Source organism: Adiantum capillus-veneris, chromosome 24 (assembly GCF_014529385.1).
Source record: "Adiantum capillus-veneris isolate H3 chromosome 24, ASM1452938v2, whole genome shotgun sequence".
Lineage (NCBI taxonomy): Eukaryota > Viridiplantae > Streptophyta > Polypodiopsida > Polypodiales > Pteridaceae > Adiantum > Adiantum capillus-veneris.
In genome coordinates, this window is record NC_140954.1 from 90857684 (window position 1) to 90872686 (window position 15003).

Sequence of the window (15003 nt, forward strand, 5' to 3'; positions counted from 1 at the left end):
AGAACTATTTTTGCTTTTGTTTCTTAGTGTAGAGCAATGGCTAGAAGCCTTTGTTCATCCAATTTCTCAAGTTCTTTTAGTCTCTCAAATATTTGATGTCTTGTCCATCCAAGTCGATGTGCTACACTCAAAGTAAGCAATAAAATTCCATTGGTCATATTGCATCAATTCCATAGACTAAGTTGAATATGAGTATTCAAGGTAGTTTTACGTGTGGTATCCAGTAAGCCCATAACTTCGTTAGATATTCCCTGGCTACAATGATATATTAAGCATGATTTATATCTATCGTAGGTTGTATGGATCCCACAAAGTCTATGTCTTATTTTGTAAAAGTTCATGCTCCCATCACCAGTCTCAATGGCATAATATCCTTCCTCTATGGTATTCTCGCCCTATGGCATGCATCACATAATTTAACGCCCTCCTTAGCATCAAAGAATAGAGTCGGAAACCAAAGGCTAGTCATCATTATCGATCTTGGTGTTGTTTCAACATTAAATGACCTTTTTTTAATCTCGCATAGGTTTGCTCTAAGATATGAAAGTTTTCCTTCACTAGCACATAAGCTAAGTCCTTGGTTTTTACCCTGTGCATGTAATTGTTTCTCTATCAGACTTTACTTTTAAGACTCGATCTCAATGGCTCTTTGTTTGCGTTTGCTCTTTTTTTTCAAACAAAGTGTACTTTGATTGGCCAAGATATAGTCTTTGTGAAACATGTTGTGCAACCATTGTTTTTATGTACCAAAGGGACATATATAAGCTTGAAGGACATGAATGATAATTTGTCTCCTCTTTTTGGTGGTGGAAAATCACATGAAGATAGAAATGAAGAAAAAAATCAGCTTATGGAATTGTTTAATGAGTTCACAAATCATCCTATTACAAATGCAAATATACCTTATGTACTTGAGAGAAAGGCAAAAATTGAGCATGGTAGAAATATGCGAAATGGCTCATGCAAGTGTCGCACCATGGAAAGTTACGTTGGATGCACCTTTTTCTAGTTGTACTCACTTTGCCTATGCTATGGCTCTTTCAAGTATATGTAATAAGGAAGAGCTTATTAATGTCAATGAGGCACAAAATTCCAAAATTTGGTTGACTTTGATTTATGATTTGAGCATGAAGCTATTGTGAAAATTGAGACATGGGTTTTTATGTCATTTGCATTGGCCAACTACTTTTGAGTTTATAAGATGAAGCATAAGCGTGGACGATATTGAATGCTAAGGCTCAGCTTTTAGCAAGATGTTATGCTTGAGAAAAGGGCATTGATTTCCCACTCGTTGTTGGACTACAACTTGTAACCTTCATGCATTGGCAAGACATAATGGTTGAAATGTACATCAACTGGGATAAAAATTGTCCTTATATGATGATTTTCATGAGGAAGGTAATGAGATGCATCCTCATGTTTATGTTCAAGAAGGGTAATAACATGAAGTGTGCAAGTTAAAGAAAGCATTATATGGTTTAAAAAGAGCTCCTTGTGCTCAATATGAGAAAAATACATGGTTTGCTAAACAATGTTTGTTTTCTTGACTATGCATGGTTTGCCAAACAATGTTGGGACATTGCTGCATCGATTTGGCCATTAGGATTACAAAACCTATCATTACTCCTATTTGATTTTATATCTTCATGATGCCAAAGATTGCTTTTATGTCACTCTCTTTCAATTGGCTATAAGTTTCCTCATTTTTGTATGCATTACAAGGCTAGACTTTACACAATTGGGAATGCATAGCCTGCGGTCTAAGCATTGGCAAGCTGCTGATGACATCTTTTGCTACCTAAGTCGCATTGTACATATTGGGTCATTTTTAATCCCAAGGAAGATCATTACCACTATTTCATCCTTTTATACACTCAAAATGGGCTAGCTATTATGATACTTATGTGTTGACAAGTGTTTTTTCATTCATGTTTGGTAGCTCATGCATATTGTAGTTGAGCAAGATGTTGCCTATTGTGGCTACTTCTAGTTGTGGTTTAAGCGCAAGGTAGCATTCAAAGCTACAATTGAGTGTATTTGGCTCAAATATCGTTTGGATTATTCAAATATTGTATGATTGTATGCCACTACCATCCTCCCTTGTCACTAGAGTGCATTGGAAATTTCTAGGTTTCATGCTTGCACCAAGCACACAAAGGTGCATTATCATTATGTTAGGGAGAGACTATGCAAAAGAGATCACTTTAGCTTAGCAAAACACTACTAATCTTTTCACAAAGGCTCTATCTCATGAAGTTTGGAGGTTTTTGCAAAGCTTTAAGCTTACTTTGTTGTCGGAAGGGGAAGTCAAACACCTCCTCTAAGATCCAAGTCCACATATGTTCCTATCACATTTCACCGTTTCTCTCTCAAACACAAACAATCAAGATTATGACACCTACTTGCTACACTCTCTCTCACACACACACACAGACGGGATGCAATTGTTCTCAATTGGTCAATAGAGACATCAATTAGTCCATGAGTGATGAAAGTAGAGTAATATCCTGCCGCTATCTAAGGTCATATCACCTTCCTTTGGTATGAGAGAAATTAGCACAAAATGTGTGAGTAGAACACTTTTCTTGTGTGGCATCTGATGCAATAAAGGACCATGAAGAATATCCAACTACTCCAAGAAAAACTAATGAATGAGACTATCATCCCAAGGATACGAGACATGATAAACTTCACTCATAGCATCATCCACCTCTCTCTCACCCAATGGATCCAACAATACTACACATATTAGGCATAGTAGACTAACGTCTCAGGGGGTTCTACTTGTCAACAATACTTATAGCATGTGCATTCAAAATGTATTTATAAAACGCATCCATACACAAACACTTTACAATGAATTAAAAGACCCCTTTTCTTTCATAAATCTAAAACTGTTTCAGAAACTTTCATTTTCTAATCTCTCTTGTACATGTAATTTCGTGACATGTTGAAATTTATCATTTTAACGGCTTACACATCACCTTATGATGTGAATTTACTCGAGTTGGTGGTAAAACATTAGGACACTCTCCCATAAAGGTGGTGGAGAAAGAGTATGCCCAAGTGTCGAGCATCACTATGCCATGAAGATCATCAAAGTATTGCTCAAGTACATGACCTTTGACATATAAGTCTTGCTGTATAAAATTCCTCCTTAATTAATTCACCCTTTACATGGTTCAAATTACTTTAGGTTTCTTGGGTCTCATGATTTTTAGTGGTTCTTACAATCTTTGTATTAAATGACCTCTCTTCTTTTTACAAGGCAAACAATGTACCCTTACTAGTAATTTGAAATAATGTTAGTACTAGCATACAACTATGTTAGAATTAAGAAATATTGGGAATAAGAAACTCCCATCATTGGGGGTGGAAGTTACACACAAGCAAAGTTTCCAGTGGGTCGTGGAGAAGATCCAAAGAAAAATAAGAAGGTGGGAGTATCTGTTGCTTCCCTAACTGAGTCAAGTCAAAGTGATCAATTCATTTATGCTTCCTTGTATTGCCTTCACCAGCTCGCTCCTCAAAATAACCAAATGTAACTGGAAGGAGTTTTTGAAACATGTTAAAAGATTCTTATGGAGGAACAACACTAAAGTCTCGTCGCCATGGCAATGGGCAAAGTGGGAAGTTATCGCTCGATTTGTGGTCCAAGGTGGCCTGAAAATTCTCAACCTTCTTGTTCATGTTGAGGCCCTGCGTGCCAAGTTTGTGGTCTCAATCACAAAACAAGACTAGTCACCAAGGATATGATAGACAAGGCAAAACTTTGCTCTAAAGGTGGTCAATGGAAAGGGATCGAGGTGCATGACAAACTATTAGCCCCAAGATGGTCTAGCTTGAGACTGGGTGGGATCACGGGAGAGCTGATGCGAAAGTGCAATAGAGCAACATGGGTACTAAAATGGGGGGAATCAACGAGATACTTCCAAAACTCCATCTTGCACTAGTCCCCTTGGCTATCAAAAGCTGCTGGTGTAATTCTGAACCCTTATTGGAGAGAAATTGCAAGAAGGATGAACAATAAAGGACTCTAGCGGTTGATCCACTTCTTGGATGGAAACAACAAGTGCTGGAAATCCTTTGACCAGTTGGTTGCCCAGGTTCAACTAAATGGCGTTGAGAAGCTTCTTGTCAACAGAGCTGTAGAAGGCTTGGACAATATTCTAATGCCGATCTGGGAATTTACTTTTGAGAGGAAAGCTTGGAAATGGCCCATGAGTAGCCAAACCTTTAAACCTCATACCAAGGGCGTTAAAGCACGAGGTTGATTGGTTTGTCCCTTTGGACAAACAGTGGAAGAAACAATGGTCGGAAGCTCGATGGGTTGAGGTCACGAAGAACATTTGGAATCCACAAGGCCTCATTTTATGAAGGTATTTCTGTGGAAGGTGTTGTGGGGGGCTTTGCCGATAGGCGTCAAGATTCAGGCACGTGGTATCGGGTCTGATAGATGTTCAGGGTGCAGATTGGGTAGCAAAGACCTCGCCCACCTTTTCATAGAATACACGGCAAATAGAGGCATGGCAGGGAAGGTGTGCAAATGGATACAAAGAACGTGGAAGATAGGGTTTCTCAAGAAGGATCTGTGCCTTGGTGGGAAACAGTTTCAAAATCCTGCACTTCTAATCTGTACTCAAATTGTTAGATAATGTTTCTTCAGTAATATCTAGAAGGCCAGGAATTGTCGGGTCTTTGATAGCGATCTCTCTGTGGCTAGCTGTTCTTTTTCGTTGGCTCGTTGTGATCTGCATGTGGTGTTCTTGGTTCGTTGATTGGGGCACGTGGGTGCTGATGGCAGTGACATCTTTACGGTGGCTCCCCGAGAAACCTTCCGATGATGGGGACCTCCGGCCCCACCGGATCGACTTTATTATGCTTTCTTAGCTTCTTCTTGGGTCGTCAGGTGGGCAATCTTGGTGGGGTGGCAGCTGTCTCAGATTGTTGGCATCCTCCCCCCGGCTCTACGGCGCTCTCTCGGGGGGTGGCTCCCTTTAGCCGGCTCCTTTGCTTGGGTGACTATCCATCTTAGCTATCTATTGGTTTTGTTTGTTGTGATGAGGGGTGGCTCCCCTATTAGCGTGTGTATATGGGTTTGGGGGTCCCTATAAAACCCTATGGATGATTCTTTTTTGTTAGCAAGTTTTACTTGTGTTGTTTGGTTGAAGTCTGTTATGTTACTAGGGCGCCATGGCTCTTTTTGGCATGTGATGTAATTCTTTTTGTTAAGCTAATACATATAATACTCACAATTGTGAGTACTGCCAAAAAATATATACATATATTGGAATGTGGGGTGCTCTTCCGACGGGGGTGAAGATATAGGAGAGATGGATTGGGCCAGATCGATGCTTGGGGTGCAGGTTAGCTAGTGAGGATCTGGCCCATCTATTCATGGAATGCCCCGCTATCAGAGGCATCACAGGGAAAATATGCAAGTGGGTACAAAGGACATGGAAAATTGGTTTTTCAAGACTAATGTATTCCTTGGAGGTAAGAAGTTGGGAAGTCCTGCCCTCCTCATCAGCACTCAAACTGTCAGGTACTTCTTCTTCCATAATGTATGGCAGACAAGGAACCGTCGGGTGTTTGAAGGAGATCCTGAGGTGGCAAGCTTCGTAGAGATTATACAAGAAAGCAAAGTGCTAATATGGACGCTCGGACGCAAGCAAAATTCGAAAGATTGGTATAGGACTACTCATGCCTTGTTGTCAACAGACGGTAAGTAAAGCTTAGAAATTTCGTTCAAATTCGGTGGTGAAAGGCCTCACTGCGAGGCGGCAAACATCCAGCTTGTAAACTTTTGCACCTCAAGACTCGATACGAGCTTCAGGTTGGTTCTATAATATTATGTTGTGTTTATTACAATCCATTTACGAATTGTGAGTTTTGGCAAAAAATAAAATAAAAAATATTGGAATGTATATAGAGAAGTTCAAATTCCGTACACATATTCTAAGGTCAAAATACTAAGTTCAAAAGCTAGTACTATTTATTTAAATCCATCATATTTCTGTAGCCCTTTGCTCCCCTTTTACAGCTTGCAAAATTTCCTTCTTGGTACCAAATTATCATAGGGATAGTAGTAAGTTCAATTGACAAGGACTAACAGACACTGAGGGAGCAAAGAGAGAGAGAGAGAGAGAGAGAGAGAGAGAGAGAGAGAGAGAGAGAGAGAGAGAGAGAGAGAGAGAGAGAGAGAGAGAGAGAGAGAATTTAGCTGATGAGACAAAATGTCGTGCAATAGCATCCATGTTTCTATGTATCAGGGATCAACAAGTGATAAATCACAAGCCTGCCCAATTGCTTTGCTAAATAGAATGCAGAACATCCAATCCACCCTTAAATTTACGCATCGAGTTTTTTCTTGTTAGTACCATGCATAAAAATACTGCTGATTCAACGTAAATTTCAAACTTTTGTCCCAACAAAAATAAATAACATGACTCAAGGCTTTCTTTTGGCACACATATACTACCTAGTGTAGTATCGCTCTACCACTTTTTTGATGGAATCTATGTAGATGCCCTCCCCGTCCCAAATCAAGCAAGCACTTTGCTCTCCCCCCTGCACGTCTATCACCCTCCCTACTATCACTGTCGCCTAACCTCCCTTCGCCCACAAGTGGCAATGACGCGAAGCTGCCCCCCTTCCCTATTTCTTTTCTTGCCCATGTTGCACCCCAATTGATCGGCATGGACCTATAATTTTTTAGGACGTAGGGTAGCTCTGCCTAGTGCAGTCGAAGCTGATGCCATGCTATGAACTGCTTCGTCAGAAAAGAAATCTCGATGCACTAACCCGCGGACACAGCAGCCCGCCCTCTTTTGTAAATTGAGCTCATCCTCTCCGAGTATGCTGACCCTGCAAAGCTTTTGAAAGCACTCCAAGGATGCTTCTCTCTCTCTCTCTCTCTCTCTCTCTCTCTCTCTCTCTCTCTCTCTCTCTCTCTCTCTCTCTCTACCATAGATCGGCATCGTTTGCTTTACATTGGCCTTGCTTGGGGTGATTCTAGCTCTGCGCTTTTCACACCATGCGCATGCGCTCACACACACACATGCACACTGCCAACAAAGACCTACGCAACAAAAAAATCACGTCCTCTATCTACATTGGGTCTGACACACGATGAGGTGTCTGCCTTTGCAAGGTCTCTGCCCTAACAAGATATACACACTCTCTCTCTCTCTCTCTCTCTCTCTCTCTCTCTCTCTGTGCCACGTGCGATCTTCTTGGTTTTTCGCTTGGAAGAGATGAGAGCATCCTAGTTGATTCCCCTTACTGAAACTTTTTGGCACACCTACTACTTTATATGAACACAAAAAGTATTCCTAATGGCTTCAAAAAAATTAAAACTTGCTCCTAATTCAAAGATTCCTTTCAAAAACAACAAAAACAATGCGTTAATCTATAGCACATAACGACAGGCAATGACAAAGCACATAGATTTGCAACAATATTACCTAAGAAAGATGAATACAACGTTGTGTGTGTGTGAGAGAGAGGGGGGGGGGGGGGGGGGGACGCTAAAGAGAACTTAGAAGAAAACGCTAAAAGAAAAATGAAAGAACAGAGAAACACCTATTTATATAGACACAAAAGATCTTTTGACTTTCTATCTTCATTTGTCTTTTGACTTTCCACCTTCATCTATCTTTTCATTTCCTAAACTCACCCTTCACTTATGTACTTAATATGTTTTGAAATAATTTTTATTTTTCTGAGATTGGGGAGACCTAATTGTCGTATGAAAAAGTTAATAAAGATTCAGATGGCCTCCCTTTTCATTAGTTAAAGTAGATTTATGGACAACCAAAGAGAGTTGAAATATGAACCATAATAGGTTGGATAAATACTAAAATGATGTAAAAATACCAAAAAATATTTAAAGTATGAAAGATGAAATATCTCTCTCTTCTCTCTCTCTCTCTCTCTCTCTCTCTCTCTCTCTCTCTATATATATATATATATATATATATATATATATATATATATATATATATATATATATATATATATATATATATATATCACACACACACACACACACACACAAAACTACTAGAGAGGATTCATGGAAAAAGGAAGAACGAGAATTAGTCAAAGTTTAGGAATATGAACTTACCCCTTATGAAATAATTGAAATAAACTAATTATCAATGAACTAGTGCATGATATCTATGATATCTGCACAAACATTATGGAAGAGATAGCCTTTCCGTAAAAAATGCTTAAGAGGATCTTGAAAGAATTTTCATCATGCTTTTTTAAAGAGAAATACAAGGTGAAATCTTTTTGAGCTTTAAGGGCAAACTAATTGGACAACCAAGATTTATGAATAATGTAAGCTATGTATCAAGATTTATGACTCACTACGATGCCCAAATTTCATTCTTTTAGATTAAGTATCAATGAAATTAGGATACTACAATTCCCTTGGATTGTGGTTTGGAATATGTCACTCCTTCAATCTCATAAGATTGTGACAATCACAAAATATTTGCATAAGCTTGATATTTATCACATACACTCTCTCTACACACATACACATAGAATAACATAGAGCGCAATGCATAGCCAGCACAAGCAAGCACACACTTCTACTCTAAAAACACAAACACACATGCACACACATACACATACATGCATGTATGGAGATGAGTGCCCATGTATGTGTCAAACATACTCTGCAAACCATGAATGCAAGCACAACAAGAAAGGTCCACACACAACACATGCAAGCATCCCATGTGTGCTTAAGCACTCAAAGGATGCAAGTAAAACCAATAAGAGAGTTAGTGAAGAAGGGCATAAGAAGAGGATGATCATGGAGATTTCATGATCAAGCTCTCAAGCTCCTTAGTTCCCCTCGGCCTCTCAAAAGTTGTGTTCACATTCTAGAAATTCACTCTTATACTTAGGTTACAATATCTTGGTGCCCAAAGCTAGTGAATCGCATTGCTAATCACCTAGGCTAGCTAATTGTGATTCTCATACATCAATGGAACTCCTTAAGATCTTTGCATTGTGGAAATCTACAATGGAAATTAACTTTGTGCTGAAAATTTTATATACTGTTTTTGCATTTCCAACTCTACTCTTTCCTCAATCTCTTCAATTGTTGTAATTTGCATCTATTTAGTGTGTCAAAATCACTACACAACTCCGCCTTAAAAGGCACACATTTTTGGACACCGTTCCAAAAGGGTTGCACGGACTTGTATGATTGTTGTTCACGAGTACTTGAATGACGATAAGAAGAGAATTTTGTTAATGAAATTTCTTCATTGTGTTGTGCCTCTAAGTATCTATTTTTCAAGTAGCAAGCATTGTCAAGGGTGGTAGAATTGGAGGTGGTTCTTGTTGTGTAAGTTATTATTATTATTAAAGAGCATTGGTGAAGCACATTTTGCAGTTAGTGAGCTCTAATAACATACATTTTGGAGAGGTTTGGATTTATTTTATGATTGAATGAAAGGTAATAATTTATCGGATATCCTAAATTACGGTCTAGATACTTGGATGATCAAGGGAAAGAAACCGAATGGGAAAACAATGCCCTTAGTATACATACATGGGGTGGTTCATATATGTATTATACTTTAGAGGAAGTTGATTGACCATATTAAAGTGCATATAGAGTAGTTTCATATGGAAGCATCAAAGGATAGGCTTGAATGAAAAGGGAAGTAGCCAAAATGGTGTGGCAAAGTCAATAGGCTTGAATGGTTAGGCTCTCACTTATTTAGAGATATTTGAAATTGAAATAACGAAATAGGGCCTTCAATGATGTGGTGCTAATCTAGCTGAGGTAGTTCATAGCTATGGCGTTAATATAGAATTTGAACAATTGGCATGGTTGACTTGTCTAACAAGGTGAGTGCATGGGTGGAATTTAAAAGAGTAATGCATTTGTCCAATGATAAGAGCATACACAAAGTTTGCATTGATAACCATATGATGTGTAAATAGAGAGTATTGATGGGTACTTCAAATAGTAAATGCAGTTATCATAGCCTAAAACAAGGCTTTACAAGGTTCCACCCCTCTAAGAAGGATTTTTGTTGTTTAAGATATGTGTTTTCATTTCATAGTGCATGTGTGTTTGTGAGTGTTGGACTCTATGCCACTCCATCGCGTAGAGTAGATTGAGCTGCCACTCTATGCTCACTTATTTTGTCATGAGCGATAGACATGCATAGATTTACTCTTTAGCTTGAGCATGTCTATTAGTTATGACCATTAGCATGAAGTTTAATAGAATTGAGGCTTTGGGACTAACTCTTAGCTCATTTAGTGGCTCAATTGTGCCCAACTCTGACTATGCCAAACGCTTCTCTTTTGTATTCTACAACTTGAATGTATTGAAGGGAGCTCTTAACATGGAGTAAAACTTGAAGTGATTGAGTTCTTAACTTGATTGTTGATGTAGAAGGTTAGCTTATTGCTAACAAAAAAAATCTATGTTCATTTTATTGCCTTGATTTGTTGCATTATTAGAGTTGGAGATTACTTCAACCTTCTCAGTGGCATGGATTAGCTTTTAAGTGCCCCTTGTTAATTGGGTAGTTCACTCTCACGTGGGTGACATGGTCCTTGCTATAGTCGATAAGACCTTGATTTCCATATCATATGTGTTTTCATAGGTCTAGTTTGTACAATGTTTTCAAGATCTCCTTGTAGCCTTGAACTTGATGAATAAGTTGGCCTTGGAAATGTGGGAAGTCAATTTTCCATATTACATGTGTGGTAGAGGATAGTTAAGGGCCTTAGAAGCACCCTGTAGCAGCTCTACTTCTTGAGATGGATTCCTATTTCTTCACCTAGACAGTTGATATTTTTATTGGTTTGTGGTTCCTTGCTTTCTTTTTTGTTGAGTCTTTGGCTGCACATTGCAACTTGTAGAACTTTGACATCATAACCTTATACACTTAATGACTTCTTAATAGTCATCCCTCCTTTTGATTTGTTGACCTTTGTTTTGTGGCCTTCTACCCATTTATACTCATCACCTTCACTTAAGGGTGTTGACGACCTTTTGGCACAAGAACTTGCCTTGGCTGTTTTTGAATTGATGGATACTTGGTATTGTTGGTTGCTTCCAGCGAGTGAAATGGTATGTATATACAAGATCTCTAAGGGCTCCCGAGGTTGAGAACAAAGAGGGGCAACATGATTGAGGATGGTCTGAGGTACTATTGGAGCCTCTCTCTCTCTCTCTCTCTCTCTCTCTATGTGTGTGTGTGTGTGTGTGTGTGTGTGTGTGTGTGTGATAACAAGTCTTCACCTTGGTCATCCATCCGTAGATAAAATGAAAGAGATATATTGGAATCTCATGTGTAATCTAACATTTCACACTTTTGGTAGCAAAGAGTCTAGCTAAGCAATCTTCTTCAATTACAATGTAAAACAAAAAAAATCAAATTGTATTTTCTACCAAGAGTGAAATCTCAATGATAAGTCAAGTCTTTGTGAGAGGAAAGTGTGTAGGTCTAAGTCGTGTCTAAGAATGTAAGGGAAGCAAGTTTGAGTGTGAGCAAAAGCTGAGCACTCTAGTAGAGTGTCTTATTTAGACTCTCAAACTTGTAGTGCCATAAAGTGTAGAATGTAGAGTCGATTTGACTCTTCTCCATTGCCCCAACAACCTGTCTCACATTGAAGAGAGTCGGAGCCAAGTTGAATGGCTTCAATAGTGTGTATCACCAACAAGGGGATAGGCTCAAGCATACAAGGGTGTATATGGTTTCCTCCTTTGGCAAAGAACATGGCTTTGTAGTTGGGGGCAATACGGGCGGTGTAGCGTATGAAGTGCAACCCACCAGATTCCTCCCAATCCGTAGTACATTGGCATTGTAGAAAAGCTTCATTCACTTGGGATTCTATTGAGGCATCAAGTAGGAAGTGTAATACATCCCATCTCCCAAACCACTGCTTTATATCTTGCATACATCTTGTGCTCAAGGTCTTGTTTTTATGCATCTTTTGAACTTTTTTGCTTGCTTTCCATGCAATTGTAGAAGGTCAATGTGAGGGGTTTTGACGTATCTTTATCATGTACTCCACAATCCTTTCCATGCCCATAGCCTAATTTGGAAGAGATCCCAACTCAAGAAGTAGGAGCATATATGGTCTTTGTGTCTTAACTCAGAGAAAGTTTGTAAGAAAATACTTTTGAACATTCTCAAACTCTTTCCAAGTAGACTTTGAGATACTCCCGCCCCACATTCCAACTCCATAAAGAAGAACCAATGTCACCAGTGTGACAAAAGGTTCTTCTTGAGAGCCCAACATATGCTCTTGTGATTGGTAGGCATTTCAAGGTCAAAGTACTTGAAGCTCTCAACAACTTCAAGTGTCTCATTGTTGCACAATGCATGGATTCTCCTGATGGTTGGTTTTCACAAGCATACCCTTTGTTTGGGATTCATTCACAAGCACACCCTTTGAGATAATCCTATCCCACAGTTCAACTCCATAAAGAACAACTAGTGATCAATGTGTCAAAAGGTTCTTCTTGAGAGCCCAACATTTGACATCCCCCACAGCACATTCTTAAATTCATAGCATGCTCTCTTTCCAGCTTCCAAATGATGCATAGCACATTCGTGCCACTTGTGATTGGTAGGAATTTCAAGGGCAAGATACTTGAATCTCTCAACAGCTTCAAGTGTCTCATTGCTGTACACAATGCATGGCTTCTCCTTATGGTTGGTTTTCACAAAGATACCCTTTGTTTGAGACTCATTCACAATCAACCTACTATGCAAACAAAAGTTCTCAAGGACAACCATAAGCTTTTATGCATCCTTAAAATGTATGATAAAAGCACTACATTATCCGCATACAACAAAAGCTTTTGTGCAACCATAAAAAAAGTTCTCAAGGACAACCATAAGACTTTGTGCATCCTTAAAATGTATGATAAAAGCACTACATCAACCGCATACAACAAAAGCATGATTATCGCATTGCGAATATTAATCTCTTCTATGCCTTCTTGTTGGATACAGTCAATTACCATCTGTTCCGATTGATCAAAGCATAGACCAAAGAGAGTTGGTGACAATGGACATCCTTGTTTAACAGCTTGCAAAAAAATCTGAAATTCCTCTTCCCATGCACAATGGACATGTCACCTTCTCATAGATTCGACCCGGGGCATCCACTAGGAAATATGTAAGATAGCACGTGCGAACAAAATAAGGGATTTATAGTTAGGTACATTTACAAGAAAACGTACTTACATAAAGGGTTTTTAATTGAGAAAGTGAATATTTTCATACATAAGGGCTAGTTTTTTTACAAAAATGCATACATAATGGGTACATATAATACTTGAAAATATACAGGTAAGGGATTATTTAAATACCTCTTGTTCGCACGTGCTATATGCAATTTTTACATAGTGGACTCCCGAGAGATTCGAGAACTAGAAGCATAAACCCACTTGGAGTTCTTACATCCTTCTCCACAAATTGTCATGTGCAATCATATCAAAGCCTTTTTTGAAGTTCACAAAGCAACAATACAATTGCTTGTTTTTCAACCATTTTTCCTCCGTGAGAACATCAAGAGTGACGACGTTGACAGAAACCCGCTTGTCCTTTTGCATGCTTGCCATACTTTTTAGCCAAATCATTGAATTTTATCTCCATTATGCCCCCAAAGTGACTTTGCTATAAGAAACCTGATCATTATAGTCCGGTAGTTATATACATTCTTTATATCCCCTCCTTTATGCAAAGGTAAAAAAGAGGGCATACATGGGAGTGAACCATAAAATGTCATCTTTCCGGCATTTGGTTGGTCATATAGTTGGCTACAATGTGTTTACATATCCATAAGACTCAAGTCACCAAAAGTATCAACCCGCTTGCCCTTTAAGTTCTCCAAAATCCACATGTATGTGCCTTTTCTTGGATTTTAAAAAATCGACGTTTGACTTTTTAAAACAAAAAAGCAACAAAAAGACAAATAAAAGGCTAGAAATAGGAAAAGAGAATAAATAAGAAAAGGCAAAATACTCAAAATTCAAAAATTAGCGTGAGAGGGGGGGGGGGGGGGGGGGGGGGGGGGGGAGCTATAATGAGAGAAATTGGAAGCTGGAGCAAATTCGTAAAGAAAATTGAATAAAAAAAGAAAGAACAAGATAAGAGGAAGAAGATAATGAAGAGTCCATAGCCAAACTCTCAAGCTCCATAGTTCCTCTCACCCTCACAAAATGTGTGCTCACATTCTACGAATTGAATTTTGTAACTTAGCTATAATATGCATTGTTTAAGCGTCCAAAGCTAGTGAGCACTTTAATCACCTTGCTACTCACTTAAGAGAGCAATTTTGATTCTCATGCATTTGTGGAACTCCTTAAAAGCCCAATTAACCATTTCTAGCTTTGTATTGCAAAAATCTACATTAAAAATAATATTTACAATGGAAAATATGTAGACCATCTCCACACTTCCGACCCCAATTTTCCATGAATCACTTGTTTAAGAATACCCATGACAATCTCCTTAATTTGGTTGTGATTGATTGATTTGTTTCATGTGGGACACACCCATGCGAGAGGCTGCAAGAACCAAGGATCGATCTCAAGACCATATACCTCACCTTAACCAATGTCGCTCCTCCTCTCTAAGTGACACGAGCATGTTAGGAGGGGATCAAGGGTGTGTATTGTGTTGGGCGCCACTAGAAAAATCAAAGCCATAGATTGGTTGCTTAAATTTACAAAGTGCAATCCCAAATACCTGAATTTACATCGGGTTTGTATTTATTAAGCCGATTCCCATGCATTTCAAATTGGGCACACCAATGAAATGGTGAAGGCACTGGGTTCCTTAGGGTTATGTCCTAGGTATAAGTTATGGAGGATTGAAGCGAGGGTGATGCCTAGAGTTCTATTTTGGCATGAATTTACAAATCTACATCACCTCCGTTCGCCATCATATAGCCTAAACATGTACTAGCCTGCCACACACTTGTTGCACGCTATAGTTA